This window comes from Canis lupus, chromosome 35 (genome assembly GCF_048164855.1).
Source record: "Canis lupus baileyi chromosome 35, mCanLup2.hap1, whole genome shotgun sequence".
Taxonomy (NCBI): Eukaryota; Metazoa; Chordata; class Mammalia; order Carnivora; family Canidae; genus Canis; species Canis lupus.
In genome coordinates, this window is record NC_132872.1 from 12,028,659 (window position 1) to 12,043,814 (window position 15,156).

The window sequence follows — 15,156 nt, forward strand, 5'->3', positions numbered from 1 at the left end:
ACAATTCTAGCATAAAGGACCTAGAAGGAGGCTGATAATAGTGTTAAAACCTTCTGGTCAAAAAAGAAACAGACTACATTGCTTATAATTGTCATGATCTCAATTCTGCATGTTAAAGTCAAGAAATTTTCAAGCATCCATACTCTTTTCTTACAACCGATCCAATTCAGTAGCCTATTGTGGCAGAACTGTATAGGAGTTTTCTTTATGTGCTTGTCTGAAGAGAGAAACAACTATGCTTTTCTTTAAGAGAAATGTAGGCATGACCACCGATCACATCTCCCAAACTAAACCTGAGAAGAGGAATTTGCTGAGTAGTTATGAAAATTGCCCCCATGGAGCTTCTAAATTGTTCCTTTACATCTCAGGCTGAGTATTAAGGTTGATCCCCTGAAGGGAGACAGGATGCAGTATTTTTCTGTCCATTGGTGATAAGGGCTGCTATTTTCTCTCTGTGGGATACACAAGGAGATGATTTGCTATAGTCCCCATTGTTTATAAAATAATGTTAACCACATGCTCTCTCTTGAAGTAATAATCTGTCTCAATAATTATTTCACATCTTTTTTTACCCTTTCCACTTCCTTCCTAGAGGGTCTCATAAGAGCACATCAGGTCATCCTAGAAGTGACCCATAACTTTTAAGTAGGCTCTTCAAGAAGTAGAAGGAGAAAACATGAGAGGACTTTAATAGAACTTATATCTAGGAAATATTATGAAGTCAACTCTTCAGGCATGTGAAGATATTCCCCTGGGAATTTTTTTTTTTTTAAGAGGATCCTAAGAGTCAGTTTGAGAACCACTTGTTTAGGGTGCACAAACTCAATATCAAACACTATCAACCATTGTCTGAATCTCAATATCCCTATATTAGAAATTGTGATTGGAGACAGAGAAATCTCTTACCAAGTAACTTTCAAAGGAGAGGAAATGAAATGTAAATTTGTTCTACATTTCTCAACATCTGCTTCAGACATTTAAGATGCCTTCTAGGAACATACTAACGTCCTTTCATCTCTCTTATCAACTTATTTATTATCTTATAACAACCTGGAATTCTTCATGTCATTCTACATATTCTAAAGAAGTCACCCCTCCCCTTTTCACATTCTTCGTTCCTACTGCCTCCAACACCATCTGTATTATACTAGTACTACCCTATAGATTGATCTAAAACACTCTATTCTGTTTGTGCTGTCCAATCCATATCAATCACAACTGATACACATCAATTCCAATATGTTTCACAATCTGTCATGCATATGCCATTTTACTAAATATTCCCAGCAAATGGGATAATAAATGCTATTTTCTTTTTTTAAATATGGAGTACAAGATAACGATTATTGTTCTTTAGTTCCTTGTTTTATGGCTGACATAAGACCTAGATAAATTAGTACTCCACAGAGTAACAAGACATATTGGAATTATTTTGGAGACCATACAATTCATTAAACCTCTTGCATTACTATTAAATACTAAATCTTTGGAAGCAGAAGGTCTTTTGGCTGCTTTGATGTATACTCCTTTCTGACTTAATTGCCCTAGCACAATCATTCCAAATGGACAAAGGCTTTACGAAACCAGTATCTTCATTAACACCAAAATGACTACTGTATTCAGATTCACTGTGTATTATCCCTTAAAAACAACTGATAATTAGTGCCATAAAGTAGGTGAGAGCCTATATATGGACATCCACACTCACAAACTTACAGGATTTTTATATTGTTCATCTAACAACTATTTACCATGCATCTCTTCCCCCTGCACCAAGCACTATACTCTCCTAGAATACTGAAAGGCTGTACTCATTTAGCAATCGCAAAACAATGTCATCAGCCCTATAGCATTCTCTTTTGTTCAGCATCTTTTCAATTCAGTGATATCTAAACAGTTCACCAGGTGATACCTGAAGGGAAAATAGAGGAAAACAAAATTCTTTGAGTTGTTTTCATATTGGATTTATATAATAAGAAGTTAATGATCCTAAAGAATGTGCATTTTGATATAGTATGAGGTTGAAACACTCAAATCTATACTGACACACACAGAACTGGAATACAAAATATTTCCGGTAGAAAAAAAAAAAAGAGAGAGAACACAATGTTTTGCTGCTTTTAAATAAGCCAGTCAAACAGCTCGGACTGAAAGGCTGTGTGTGTCAGCATGAGATAATCCTGCCCTGTCTTCCTCTCTCCTGCTTCTCCAGGGAAATGACTCACACCTGGTCACTGCCCTTGATATGATGTTTGATATTCTAAATTCCCATCAGCCCCACACAGCTAGAATGATGTCAGCACAGTTGACATTGTTAGATCCCTGTTCTGCTTACATTAACTCCCTGTCGCTCGGGCGTCAGATGAGTGTGGCAAAGGGGAGAAGGCATCATCTTCTTAGCAACCAAGCCCACATAGTCAGGATCCAAAAATGACATCTGGCACTTTGCTTTGGGGATTTCCAGCACTTCCTAGAATTTCAGCCAGATTGGAATACTGCTGTTTGGAGTTTAAAGGGTATTACTTCTCCTCTTCCCATCAGTATGTGTATACTTTTACAATACTTGAGATCAAAATCCCTACCACCTGAGCACTTTAACCATAGTCCTCATTCCATTATTTTCTCAATTCTTCTGGGATACCCTTCATTGACTAATTAGAAAGGATCTTTCTTCTGGTTAAAAAGGGGAAAGCTACAATGAAACTGCCTTATCCTTCCGCCTCAAATCAAAGATATGTATAATATAACAAAATTGGACAGAAAATAGAAATGATTGGGTAATTATGGTCTCTTAAATTTATTTGAGATACAGTATGGAATGATTTTTGTGTGTTATATGCTGTATTATAACCATTTAGCAAAAAAAAAATGCAATAACACAATGAATTCAAATGATTGCAACCTATAGAGACATTCAATCATATATTAATTGCTTGGGGAATAGAACGGGGAAGACTTTAGGATAGAGACCCAAGAGGACATTTTGGAAACTATTGAGCCACAGTGGAAGAACTGTGGTAGCAACATACGACCATTCTGTAGCTTCAGAATTTCCAACAATGGAAACTATTTTCCAAAACCAATTTAAGTGATTGTAGGTATCTTGACTACTTCATGCCAATGGTTCTAATTACTTTGTAGCTCTGATCACTTACTTATTCATCCAACAGATATTTCTGGATAGGATTCCTGTCTCCATGACACTTAGAGACAAATGCAAGAGTTCAGTAAATAGCCAGACAACCACAGTACTATGTTATCAGTGCTCTCATAAGAATTAAACCCAGGGTGCAGAGTCTAGAGCCCAGATGTGAGAAGTCCTCAAGGAGAGCTTGAGTTTTCACAATTCTCTGTTGTAATGAAAATTATTTTCTTAAGACCTGACATCTTATCCATCAAACACTTCCAAGATTTTTAACAAGTAGCTCTATTCAGTCCAGACAGTTCATTTGCCTCCTGACATGTCCAAGCTACCATCCCACAAAATGAGAAGCAGGTATTATATTTGGCCTCCCATGGTAGGGAAAATGAGACTTCAGAGAACTCTCTTTCCATATCTCAAGACCTGAATAGACAGGGGCTGTTGGTTGGGGGATATATAAAGAAACTTGTAGTTCCCTCATTCCTCAGCAGATTACTTTAGAAGTTATGCGGTCATTGCTTCTTTACTGTCATTGTCAAAGTATAATTACTCCACCTTATTTACCCCACAGTATCCACGAGGTATCCCCACAGTCTAACCTAGGCTCTGGAACACAGAAGGTGCTCAATAAATATGGTTGTTGAATATTTTGTTTTATGCTTCTACATCTCTTCCTGATTTGAATCCTGGTTTTACCCCTACAGTTTAGAGCACTGTTTCCTAACTTTTTTCAAATACTATCCTACAGAGAAAATAATTAGGTTCATAAGGCACATTGTAGTAAATAGGGGAGGCTGCTCCAGACTCCCAGCTGTTAGCTCCAAGCCTTGCTTGTTGTCCCAGGACCTCATCATCCATAGCCTACCCCTCCCAAGAGCTCAGGGGACCCACATCAGAGTATATTTGAAGCTCCTCAGTTGGGAAGTTCTTCTGGTTTAGAGAATTAAAAAGGGAGAATAAGTTAACCTTCTTGCACTTGGCTTTTTGTTCCCCAGCTTTCCTTTTCAACATTTTTTAGTGTTTTTCCTATTAATTTTCAGTTTTTAAAATATGGTTATTTTGGAACACTTGCACATTACTGATTGGAATATAAAATGTTTTGGCCACTGTGGAGAACAGTATGGTAGTTTCTCGCATAATTAAACACAGAATTACCAGGCAATCCAGTAATTCCACTTCTGGGTATATAGCTCAAAGAAACAGAAGCAGGGATTGAACGGATGTTTTGTATATGCATGTTCATAGCATTATTCACCATAACCAAAAGATGAATACAATTGAAGGATCTATTGACAAATGAAAGAATATACAAAAATATGGTACATACCTACAATGGAATATTATTTGGCCTTAAAAAGGAAATTCTGACACATGCTACACATGGATCAATCCTGATGACCTTGTAAGTGAAATAAGCTAGTCACAAAAAAAATACTGTAAAATTCTACTTATAAGAGATACTTAGAGTAGCCAAATTCAGAGATAGAAAAGAAAATGGTAGTTTCCAGGGGTTCAGGAGAGGGAGCAATGGAGAGTTATCATATAATGAATATGGGGTTTCAGTTTGGAAAGGTAAAAATTCTAGAGATGGATGGTGGTGGTGGTGGTGGTCACAGAACAACATGAATGTGCTTAATGACACAGAACCATACACTTAAAATGGCTAAAATGGTAAATTTTATGTTATATATAGGTTACCACAATAAAAAAGATATCTTTTTAAATAGTGAATTCAAAACGCTTAAAATAATAATTATTACTATACCTATGTATGGAATGATTAATGGGATGCTTGGATGCACTGTTCATTTGTCCAGACATCACAGAAGGCACTTTTTGTTTCTCATCTTACAGAGTAGAGATCATCAATAAATGTTCATTAGTCTCAGCCCCAACCCCTGCCCATCATTACTTCTACCAGTATCTGTTGTCCAGATGGGTCCCTAATATTCTACACATTATGAAATTCTCAAGTCATTTCAGAATGGATCTCAATTTGACTTCTTTGTCATAAACACAGACCCATACATTTTTCCATTCTCACTCTTGCCTTAAATTTTTAATAAAATGTGATTGATTAACATTTAAATGCAAACACAAAAGCCTTGATCGACCTGCACTTAACTGATCAATGCTTCCAAGAAATGCAAAAGCTCTAGTCCTTTGAAAATGGAAAATAGTTTTGGACTGACAGATTTTCATAGTGTGCTTAGCATTGGATTAACACTTTTCTCATGATGTGTTTACATAGCACAGCACAGAGTTTAACGTGACTCAAAAGAGCCTATTCTTTTGCTCATTTCATTTGCTGCCTTTCCAAGTAAAAATTACACGTTGTGTGTTTCTCTCTCACCCAGCTTCTATGCCTTCTTTCTCACCTTCATCTTACACTCTTAATTTAGAGTCTCATTTCTTATTCTTGAATAACCTGTCCTCAACTTGATTTTCTTAAAGAATAATCTTGCTGGGAGTCAGTAGAGGGCAGAAACTGGCCAACAAAAAGCATCCAATTGTAAAGCCACAAAAAATTCTATGATCAACCCAGGAAAAAATGGCCAGGAATATGATTATCCTATGCCTAAACACTAAGTTTAGTATGTTAATTTCTTGAAGGCACAATACATAATCTATACAATGCGGTTTGGAGGTTATACTTCAGTTGCCTCACCATTGTAATTTCAACCCCTTTCAAACTGCCCAGCACAGAGTAGGACTTCAATTCTACTTCACAGTACCACCTTCTTCTAAATCAGCGACTGCAATCACTGAAAACAAGTTGCTTAGTAGAAGGAAATGTAAATCAACTTGTAATTTATCTACAATACTTTCCATTAAGACCTGGCCCTGAAGGGTTAGAAAAGGTTCCCTGGAAGAATTACTAACCACATGAAAAAAAAGTAATCATCCTCATAATAAGTAGGGGAGGGTAAGGAGGAGTTTGAGATTTGTCCTGGGCAATGAAGAACCATTTAAAGGTTTTAAGCAGGCAGTGAATATGACCAGATTTATATTTGGAAAGATCTGCTATTTGGAGATGAAACTGGATTGAAGAAGAAAAAAGAGAATTAATGTGATTAATAGTTTTGTGGGGTGTTTTGTTTTTGTTTTGTTTTAATACAAGTGCAGCTTGGGCAAAGTTATGGAGGATAAAATTTTGGTCATGGAGAAGCCCATTGGTTCACTGGGTCCCATAACTAATCAGGGTCTATCTCAGACCCTAAACAATTTCAAACCAGATATGATACCCAAACTGGACTAAGCCTGTTCACTCATTCTGGACCTAAAAGCATTGGCCCAGGTCCTAGAGGAGATCTTTGCTTTCTAGTTCCTTATAGGAGGCTCTTCCTGTTTATTTCATAGATATCTTAAATCCAACATGTTCCAAACCCATGGCCTTTTTCTGTCCCCTCTCTCTCCTAGACCACAGCTATGCACCCCATATTCTTTATTTCAGTAAATAGCATTACCTTCTCTACTAGAGCCTAAAAGCTAGGAATCTTTGCTAGAGTGTGAGTATGCATATGCACACCCCCCCACCCCCGCAACACACACTTGATTCTCCTAAATACTTCCTAAAATCCTTCCTTCTTTTCTGACCCCATTGATTGTGCCATAGTCCAAACCCTCTCATCTTTAACTCCAACTATTATGATAGTTGCTACTAGGCGCCATTGCCTTCAGTCTCCAACTGGAATCCCCCGCCTACACCATTGCTGCTCTGAACTTTCCCATATGCAATCTGTCGTGTTGCTCCCCAGTTTAAAATTCTGCAATGACAAACCAACTGAAACCCTAATTCCTTCATACAGCTCTGTGTGATTCTTGACCCCTCGCTAAGCTGTCTGTTCAGCATCATCTCTTGTCACCGCCACCTTCAGCATGCCAGCCTTAATTACCATCTCTGATTGAGAAACTCTTACTCAAAATGTCAAACTCGACTTCCAATGTCAATTTTCCTGTGCCTTAAAAGGAATTAGCCCCTCTTTTTGCTCCATGTTCCAAGAGCACTTGGAACATGTTAGGCTCTAATATTATTGCTATCGATTGTAATTATTCATTAACATGCCTTCCTCCTACCTGCTTTCCCCAACCCTAGGTTTTAACTCTGGTTCCACTGGCTCCAGGATGTGTTTTTTTTGGGGCGGAGGGCTCCATGTGCCTTCAAATAGCATGCATAATTCTGTGTGTAAATGTGGGTCCGCACATGCAAATGACTTTCATCAGCTCTCAAAGGTGTCTATGACCTGGTTAAAAAAGTTAAATATCCACTACTGCCCTAAAACATGAGCTTTTTAAGGGCACCGAATATATTGTGTGCTTTTTTTGTATAACCAGTTTATTGAGGAGTCTGATCTCAGCAGGGCATAAACATGAAACAGTTTTATTTTTCTCTAATCCTTACTTTGAACTACGTTCTGTCAAATCTTCCTTTCCTGCTCTTTAATGACATCTCAGACAGATTTTATAGCTTTCTGGTCTCTTCCAGTTATTAAAAAGACTAGTTCAGTTGTTTGGTTCCTGATTCAAACAAACCACCTCTAGAAACACATCTTTGAAATAGTCAAAGAATTTGAATATGGACTGGTATTAAAGAATATCATGATATCATTGTTAATATTACTTAGTATAATAAAATTGTGATTATATCTTTAAGTTCCTACACATTAGAGAGATATGTGGCAGTTTTTAGATTAAAAAAAAAAAAACCATGAGATACCTGGGATTTGATTTATAATACTTCAGACAATATATTAATACTTATTTAAAGTTAGAAAATAGGTATATGAGTATTCTTAATATTATTCCATTTTTGTGTATATTTGAAATTTTTCCCAACGTGTTTTTCTAAATTCTATCCAACCATGTCTAATTTCATTCTAACTCCTATCCAGTGGTATGCTAGCAAGTGTTTGCAAACCAGCTTTATGGGGGAAAAAAAAAAGCCCTGTTATAAAGCATTTGCCAATTTTCATAGTGTAAATACTACCATGGCCAATTCCAAGTTACCAATGTGATATCATTGAATTCAGAGTTGGGAAAAATGCACAGGAACACACTATTCAGAGAGCATTTCCAACATACCCAATACAGTAAATACATCATAAAGTAAAATGCAGTAAAAACAAGAAGTGATGATCACAAGATTCCTAAAAATTTAACAATCTACTCCCATGAACTAAAATAAGCCAGCTCCAAAACACCTCAGCAACATTTTCCCCTTTCTCAACCAGCTGATATGGTAAAGGTTGAGAACAACTGCTCTAACCTGAACTGATTCATCTCCTTCACTCCTTACTCATTGCTGTAAACATACCCAGGTCTTTTCTATCAGGCATAACCAGTCAGGGAAAGGGAGAGGCGAATCACTCTCCTCCATCTGCCACTCTCCCTTCGTGTCACTCGGAATCCTTCATTCAGGAGTACCCCTTGAATGACATCCCAATTTGCTCCCTGTCTTCTTGAACCTTGTGTTGGTCTCAAAATAGTCACACACATAACTACAAGATTTCATAAGTGTTTTCCTCCCTCACAAAGTAATAGTTTAAGTTTTCATGTATTTTAAAGCAAGAGGATGAGAGAAACATGTGTCCCCCCCCCCCCAATAAACAGGGTATTGATATCTTAAATTACTAAATGAGCACCCTGTTGGCTTAAGCGTAAGTACGACCTATCCACTGATTATTTGTAACCATTTAAAATTTTTTTTTTTTTTAAGATTTTATTTATTTACTCATGAGAGAGAGAGAGAGAGAGAGGCAGAGGCACAGGCAGAGGGAGAGGGAGAGGAAGAAGCAGGCTCCATGCAGGGAGCCTGACGTGGGACTCGATCCTGGGTCTCCAGGATCACGCCCTGAGCCGCAGGCGGCACTAAACCGCTGGGCCACCTGGGCTGCCCCCATTTAAAATTTTTAAGTAATCCAATCCATGCTGTTACTTACACTTGTCTTTTTCAAATTCTAAATCCGGTGACTTCAATTTAACAATGATAAACCATATGTAATCTCACATTCCAGTTGAAATGACTAGATTTATTTTGACCACTATTCCCCAGAACAGGATCATGCGTTGTAGGAAGGAGGAAGAGACTCACCAGAGTTATGCTAGCACAGTATTTTATCATGACTAAAACCAACAATTTTACTAAACAGTACATACCACATTTCCTGTAATCTTTAGTCAATTTTTACTCAACCTAAATAGTACAAACTTACTGGATTTCCATGGGACGAATCAATTCTGAGATGGCACACCTAAACCACTCAGTTCATGCAACAGGCAACTCATCTAAATACATCGTAGACTATGCTGCCATAGTCACAGACTGACAATGCTGGAAGAAATACCTAGCCACCATGTTAATCCTCAGAGATATTAAAAGAATTTCAAAGTACACACTGCCCTCCCACACACACAAACCAGCTAGTCAAGAAATATTAGCTAGAATGAGATCCATTATATAAATCTCATTTAATACTCATTATCTACTAAATATTATAATATTCATCTTGTAGAAGAGGATAAAAAAATTCAGAATGATTAAGTAATCTGGTCAACCAGCTAGGAAGTCAGAGAGCCTGGATGCAAATAAAATGTCTGACCCCAAAGCCTGCAATCTTTGCCCCAAATCAAGCAGTCTTCCAAATCTGGGGCTTCACTCTGGTCTGCTGACTCTGATGACCTGTCTACCACAACCAGCACCATCTTAGCACATTTAAAGCCTCATTAGTGCAAATCCATAAAGGAGCCAGAAAAAAGTCCTGACACCCATTGAAGGAAGTACAATCTTAAACTCTTCCATTCCCCCAATGGTTCTCCTATACCAATGTGAAACTGGAGGAAAAAAAAAAAAAATCAAGCATCTATTTTGATGCTTGGTATTCCTATCTGTTAGGAATACTACTACCACATGTCTGAAGGTATCTGTAAACTAACCCATACAGTACAGGTCAGGAGAACCTATTGGCCTTTTCCAGCCTGTAGCCTTCATCTCTGGTTTGCTGCTAAAGCCCCATCATCTACAACAGTGCCTGAACCAGCATTAGGAGCTCAGGAAATGTGTTGACTGTATAAAAGCTACTGCAGATGAATAAGATTTTGAACATAGCAAGCAGCCTTAGTGCAAGATACAGGGCTCCTCTTGTGTTCACACATACAGATTTAAAATGGGGGGGAAAAAAGCCTTTCACACAAGAGAAGGCAATCATAAGCTCAACAAATGTGCTGCATTGCAGAAGCGCAGGGTGAGAGGGTGAACTGAAAAAGCAAAAGTAAAAATGGCTTTCCTTCTTGCAAATAAATGTTCCTTGCTTTTTATGACCTAAAGATTATTTAAGATATTACAAAGAATGCAGCTAGGCTGCTGTGAGATAGTCATTCATTTGTTGAGAATTCCCCAGAGGTTTCTAAACAAGTATGCACAATAATTTTATGTATTTATTTTTGATGGAGGCTTTCAAGGTTTGTGCCCTTGTCCTCAGCAATTTTTTAATGAGCATATCTGTTACTTCCGAGGGAGACAATTGCTACAACTGCTTGCAATGGTTCCACATTGACATTCAGGAAGGATCTCAGAGACATTGAGCTTAAGAGAATCTGTACAGCCTGTCTGTTGGGGAATAAATGGCCCTGAGTGCGTGCCAGGTTGTGGGCAGTTCTGCCACAGAAGGTGGTGGTAAAACAAAAAAACAAAAAAACCAAAAACAAAACAAAAATCGAGGAAAACATACAACGTACCCTGGAAACTGAAGCGACTCGAAAAAGGGAGGAATAGTCATTGAAGTGCTAATAATGGTGCCAAATTAATACATTTGCTATCATTTTTACTTTTTTTTTTTTTTTTTAAATCAGAGACTAAAATGGAAACTTAGGCTAACAGTCCAAGCAAAGAAATGCTGGGCTCTTACGCAAGCTGGTGCAGAAAACCCTGCACAGCACAAAGTGGCAGAGCAAGTGTTCATCTTGCAGGATGGCCATCATATCTTTAAAAAACTGAAAATAGTGCTTATGCTATTTCAAGAGAATCTCACCTATCATGAACATAACATCAGTTATTTTTTTTTCTTTACCTTACCTGGAGTGGGGTTGGTATATGGGGGGCGGGGATAGGAAGGATCAAAGTCATTGCCACTAAATCTCGTGAGCCAGAATACTCTTTTATTCTATCATTCCAATCAGAACCTAATCACTCTCAGTTTGTGTACAATTATAAGCAAGTTTGTCTTTATGGTCTATAAGACTACAGTACACTATAAGCAACACATTTTTATTAGCAAGAGGACCTACTTGATCACATACTAAACATTGATAATGATGAGAAGAGGTATATGTCGTAGTGCCTGCAATATAAAGACAATTAAGAGTCGATACAAACTCAAATATCACAGCAATCTAGAAAGAATAATGTAGAAATGAGATCCTGGTATACCCTGATGGCCCTGGAGGGCATCACTGCTCTGAAGAATAATCATTGATGCACACAATGAAGACCTTGAGTCATCAAGAAAAGGTTAAATAATGTTCACCCTTCTTTAATTAAGAAGGCAGCAAAGTGTACAATCCATTTTAGAAACATTTCCTTAATAAAGGCCTTAAATTTTATACAATTTTAAGCAGATAAACCTGTTACCTAAAATGACGTATTTCTCAATCTTTCTGACGCCCTGAAACTATCACACATCCTGCATCTTCTTTAACATTCCTCATCCCATTCTCAGAGCTGACGACTATCTGTGCCTTTCTAAGCATCTGAAACTAGTTCTTTCCTTCTTGGTTTACCTTTTAGCTAAGTGACCCATCCCTTCTCTTAAAATCTATCCCAGTCATCATAGTGCTTGTGGCCATCAAAGTTCGAGACTATGTAGCTATACCTACCTAGTACCTAGTGAGACCTAATCACTACATCAGTGAGATCACTGTGCTGGAAGTCATTAGGGATATAAAGGAGGATGCAGGGATAGATTAGAGAAGGAGAAGCCAGAAGAGCACAATTATTGTTGATTACAGCCTGCTATGGACTGAACTATATATACTATCCGCCAATTCATATGTTGAAACCCTAGCTCCCAGTGTGATGGCTTTTAGAGATGAGGCCTTTGGGAGATAATTAGGTTTAGATAAGTCATGAGGGTGGGGTCTTCATGATGAGATTCATGTCCTTATAAGAGATCAGATAGCTTGCCACCATCCCACCCCACTGCCCCCACCCCTGCCATACTGAGGATACAGCAAGAAGGCAGCCATCTACAAGCCTAAAAAAGGGTTCTCACCAGAACCCAACCACATTGGCACCCTAAACTCAGACTTTACAGGCATGAGAACTGTAAGAAATTTGTTTAGTTACCTAATCTATTGTATTTGTTATAGCAGCCTGAGTAGACTAAGACATAACCACTCTCCACGACCATACCCAGCAACTCTTATTCACTATTTGCTATCATGCATTTAGGAAAGAATATCAAGTTTTTACCTTTTTCATTTATAGGATAACATGGGAAGGAAACAATCTCCCCAGGGAGTGGCAGGGCAAAGGAGTGAATGATGAGGCCCATCATTCCATATGTGTTTTCATCAACTCTTTGCTCCAGCAGGCTTTTGCTTTGCCCTCATATTCCCCTGTGGACACCAACACTAGCAGTCTGGGTTTCTGTAGTAAAGGAGCTGGTAATAATGATCTCTATCTTAGGAGAAGGGAAAGAACAAAATGTAAACCACCAATGGAGACAAATAGTGTTACGGGTTATAAGGCAGATTTCTACCGCAGACAACAGTTTTTTTCAAATATAATCAGATAATCCAAAAGATTCCTAAAAGGGGTTTCTTACTCCTAAAATTAAAAATAAACTCGAACATTTGGGGCGTTCACTGGAAAGAAACTAAAGTTCCATCCATTGTGAGACAACCCTTAGGGTGAGGTCAGAAAAGGCTTGAAAGGCCATGGGGAAAAGCTGTGTTCAGGTCAAAACTGAGTGTTAAGGCATTCCCATTTCAACCGGATCTCCTGAAGCCTTCAAGATTTTCTAATGCATTCTCCCCCAAATATCCAAAATATTACCAAGACAATCTGTTAATAAAACAAATCTCACTTTGATAAGGGAGAAAACTGTCTTGACAGTATTAGTAGCATTTCAGAGAGGAAAGAGAGAAGCTAGGATATTTATTGAGATTTTAGTCTGGTTTAAAGTAGGTCCTTCAATGAAGACTCCTGGTTAGAATTGAGTAAGAATCATCATATGGTGGTTTAGGACTGATAGACACATCAAAACAGGTATTTTGAAGTGAGGAGTTCTGAGGTCTTGAGGTGTATATGGTCTTTGATGTTTTCTAGTAAAGAGTTGATGGGTCTTTCAGGAAATTCCTGAATGAACAATAAAGTTGTAACTTGTCTTCCAGGACAAGAGCATCTTGGCGAAGAGCAGAATGTGCTATCATAAAACATGGCACTTTGGCACAAGGATTATTTTGAGCTGAATGCAACGGAGAAGCAGCAGATACAAAAAAAAAAAAAAGCTTCCTTTCTTGCCCCTATTTATCTTAATAATTTGTATTACTCTCCACTCTCCTTTAGGAAGGACAGAAATTAGTCAATAGACACAACTCTAGACTCATAGTACAGAAATGGCACCAGAGGACATCTATAGAACTTTACTAACTAGCTCTTATCTTTCATTAATTTCCCATGTATTTTACCTTCCTACAATTTGCTTCCCCTAGAACCTCAAATATCTTTGTGTTGTGACTCCTCTAAAAATTCATTGTTCTTTTAAGACAATACCTAACCTCAAATTCTAACCAATCCTTTTGAGTTACTCATGAGTGCTCCCATTTGTAAGTGAAATGCAAATACAAAACAAACTTGTTTTCTCTTGTTAATATATTTTGTAATAATTTACAGGGCCTCAACTGGAGAACCTAGGAAAGTACAGAGAAAAAACTTTCTTCATTACACAGGGATAATAATGTAATATTGATGGTGAAAGCAAAGAGTAAAGTCAGATTATTGTAGAAAAAAAGCTCTGGATGGTTTCCATTCTCACTCCACAATGCCCCTAATTGTATTCAGTTGTAAACATGATTGTTTCACCTCTAATAAATTGTGAGCTCTTTCAGAACAGAGATTATACTGCCCTTCAAACACTGTCCATTGTCTCTTCTGCCCCCGCCCCATATTGTTTCAGCTTCAAAATCATCATCTCTTAAGACATGTGGGTGACTTCTAGAAGGTTTGATAATTCTCAACCCTTCTGGTAAGCAAAAAAGCTACTAAACAAGATGATGAGAAACACCAGTTGTGAGTTTTCCTAAATGAAAACTGAAATCATCTTGGATTCCCTGAGCATGTTCAATGTAATTCATTCAGAGAGCACATGTTGTGAGCTAATTTTAACATGGATTGATTGTTAAGACTTCTCAATTGTTTGCAAAACAGCGCTAAAATAAGATAGCTTGGGTATGTAAAAGTGTATTGTGTTTTTTTTTTCCAGCAGTGCTAAGTGTTTAAGGATCACAATTGTAAAAATTCCATTTCAGTGTGTCTTTATTTTTATTACACCAGTTTGTCATCACCAAAACACTGTGAAGATTCCTGAGAGGGAAGAGTTCCTTTGCATTTGAAATGCCTAAGAAATGTTTGTAATTATAACTGTTATGTCAGATCCTATGTTAGTCACAGGTGCCCTGCTGATGACCTTCCCTATGAACCCTTTAGATCTTGTATAATGCTTCTCTTTTAAGAATGATGTTAATCTCTCTTTTCTCACTTTCATTGCATTTTATGTATCCATTAAATGTTATAGTTTACCTCAAATTTCCTTCCTTATAAGTTTATGGAAGGTTTCTCAGAGATATCACTTGAAGCTACAAGAAGAATGTTCCATGAAAACAATATTGGATTTTTTTATTGCCATATTTACCACACCCAGCACTATGCCAGGCATGCTGGGCATTTTCTCAATTACTCCTTAAGCCCATTTTCACATTCCAAATTTTAAAATGAGACTCTCAGGTAACTGTGCTAC

General features: G+C 37.6%; 2 long non-coding RNA genes across 2 annotated transcripts in view; one reads left to right on the forward strand and one right to left on the reverse strand.

The window, feature by feature from the left end:
* Positions 1-13,663, forward strand: part of LOC140624915 (uncharacterized) — a 32,466-nt gene extending 18,803 nt beyond the window's left edge. Inside the window, exon 3 of the long non-coding RNA XR_012024349.1 lies at positions 13,532-13,663. This is a non-coding gene — a long non-coding RNA (uncharacterized lncRNA). The remainder of the gene's footprint in view (positions 1-13,531) is intronic.
* LOC140625168 (uncharacterized) overlaps positions 1-15,156 on the reverse strand; it is a 208,792-nt gene that overhangs the window by 135,129 nt on the left and 58,507 nt on the right. The gene's annotated exons all lie outside the window — the stretch shown is intronic.